Source organism: Hippopotamus amphibius, chromosome 3 (assembly GCF_030028045.1).
Source record: "Hippopotamus amphibius kiboko isolate mHipAmp2 chromosome 3, mHipAmp2.hap2, whole genome shotgun sequence".
Taxonomy (NCBI): Eukaryota; Metazoa; Chordata; class Mammalia; order Artiodactyla; family Hippopotamidae; genus Hippopotamus; species Hippopotamus amphibius.
The window spans coordinates 189,942,446-189,945,092 of record NC_080188.1 but is presented as its reverse complement, the minus strand read 5'-3'; the positions used below and the strand labels follow the sequence as shown (position 1 = coordinate 189,945,092).

The window sequence follows — 2,647 nt, the reverse complement described above, 5'->3', positions numbered from 1 at the left end:
TATTATTTCATTGAAAACAGCAAGTTACAAAAGTTGATATTTCTCCCAGTTCACATGGTTTCCATTTACTATAGATGAGTGGCTAAATCAGGGGAGGCCAGTAATGATTAAGCATATATTATAGTTGTAGACACCTCTGTTGGAAATTTCCACATAATTTTGTTTTTAATTTCATGCACATTTCACACAGAGACCTTGAGTGTTTTAGTGTTTTTGTAATGAAATTCCCTCACAACTCCACATGCTCCATATTCACTCACACTTTTTTTTTTGTCTTATTTTTAGTTTACTGAATTAGGAACGTGGCATTTACATAAGAAATGACACAATTAGTGTGGCCACCCAAGGACCAAGATGGTAGCTTCTTTAGTAACCTGCGTTGCAAACCCCAATATAAATTCCCACTAAATGAAAAAGCTGGATTCCAATTCCTAATCAAAAGGTGCTGGTGGATGTTGTCAGGAGCCTTCAGATATGGATGCCCAACCCCATGGCCCGCAGATGAGAGAGGAGAAGAGACAGAAGAAAAACTTTTGGAAACTCTCCAGGGAAGATGCCCCCTTTCTCCCTAACACTTGTGTCCCCAATGCTGAGTGCGGTCCTGCGCTGCACGGGTTTGAGGGGGTGGGGCTGGGAGGATGTGCTCTGCTCGACTTGACCAATCCCATATCCAGTCCAGGTTTTTCTTCAAGATGCTTTCGACGTCTTTCCTTTTCTCCACGTAACCTTCCTCCAACTGAGAGCTGTTTTTCTCATCAATATTAGTGTGTCTGCTTCATAAGCTCCCTTGGTGTCTTGTAGGGTCTGTGAGCGAGGTGGGTGGTCACAGCGAGAACACTCGGGGCTCCTCCGTCCAGATTCAAGCTGGGCGCCCAGCAGTATTTTTTCCACGTCGCCATTACGCACAGAAACAGAGTCTGAGCCACTGCTGGGGTTCCCACGATCACCAAAGCGTAAGTCCACCCAAGAGCCACGCAGTTTCTCCTCGTCCAGCGCGGGCAGCTGGTTCTCAGACATGGTGCCTGGGTGAGGGCGCTGCGGACGGCGGGTCGGCGTCAGGGTCGACGTGGGGTCAACGTCGGCGTCTGGGTCGGCGTGGGGTCAGCGGACAGTGAGAGGCCCGAGGCCGGGAGCGGGAGCGGGAGCGCGAGCGCGAGGCCGGACTCATCCCATACACGCTTCTTCTTTTGCAAGGTAACGGCGGCCAGTGCTTGGGTGATGTGGTTGCGTTTCCATTGTGGTCTTGACTGAACCAGCTGATGTTTACCGGTGATTACCTCTGACTACGCGTTTCCTTCTGCGATGAGCATATCATCATTGTTAAAAAATGTGCGAAAGAAATTGACCTTTGAGAGACAGTCTCAATGAAAACCTTCTTTGGTCATAGCTGTGCTCCGTTTGTTGAATCCAGCAACATTCATACCCGTATTCCCTGAGCGTTGGTCAAAAAAGCTGGTTGGCTTGGTGTATTATGTTAAATACTAGACTAGAGATGCTAAAATGGGGTGTGTCTAGGACCTAGTGCTGGTGGGAAAATTGAGACGGAAACTGATGGTAAACAGAATACAGGTATCTAGGGGGGAGAGAGAGAGAGAGAACGAGCGAGGTTGTCTTCCGAAATCCAACCTAGGATACTGCTTGTTGGATTCCTAATGAAGGCAGGAGACCCTCAAATTCTAGGTGACCAGGTTTTATCCTTAGGACAGAAATAAAACTAAAAATAATACGTGTAACACATGAATTATATGTCTTGTATTTTCAACTGCTTTTTCCTAAGGTGTTTCAATGTGGTTCACGTGAAGTTCACACACGTGATTTAAATACCAACGTTTGACATTTTCCTTCCAGCTTTGTCCCAAGTCCAAGAAACTGAGAGAAATAGTATTTCAAGTGACATTAGTGTTCGGCTCACTGAAAAGTTAGGTTTTTGAGCAAGGATGGTTCATCAGTCTTTTTCATTGACCAGATAAAATATTTTTCCAGGCCTTCTAATAATGCCTTTGCTCTTTTTCTGAGCCCATCACGCAAACTCAGGCTCTTAAGCACCTCAGTTGCCTTGACACTGAGAAAGAGGTGCTCTTGATGGAAGACAGGGAGAAAGTGACCTGGTTTTGAGCACGTAAACTAGATTCCTGGTTTATTATCAGTTTCTTTGAAGTTTGACTGTAGATGTCCATCTTTTAAGGCCCAACCGCCTGGAACTGTACTGTCAATCTTGGGCTCCTGACGAAATGGGTATCAGACTTGGGACTGAAGCCACCCTGTCACCTTGAGAGGCTCTGTCAGAGTGACCAGCTAACCACCCTCTGAGCTGGCTCTTTTTTTGTTTTCAAAACAAGGGTTTCTTTTGTGTTTATTTTCTTTCTTGATAAATCTATTAAGAGAGACAAATTCAAATGTAGATCAAATGACTAGCCCTTTCTAACGTGAGTGTGTTTTTTTTTTTTTTTTGAAGTATGGAAAGATACTTTATTAACTTTAATTGTGTATAAACATAAGGGGTGATTTATGTAATTGTTTTTTTTTTTAATTGGTGTATAATTGCTTTACACTGCTGTGCCAGTTTCTGCTGTACAACAAAGTGAATCAGCTGTATTTTTACATATATCCCCATATCCTCTCCCTCCCGGGACTCCTTCCAGTCCTC

The 2,647-nt window shown here is 44.5% G+C and overlaps 1 pseudogene; it reads right to left on the bottom strand.

Moving 5' to 3' along the window:
* Positions 1-435: 435 nt before the first annotated feature.
* LOC130850317 (BCL2/adenovirus E1B 19 kDa protein-interacting protein 3-like) lies at positions 436-1,017 on the bottom strand (annotated as a pseudogene).
* Positions 1,018-2,647: the final 1,630 nt, after the last annotated feature.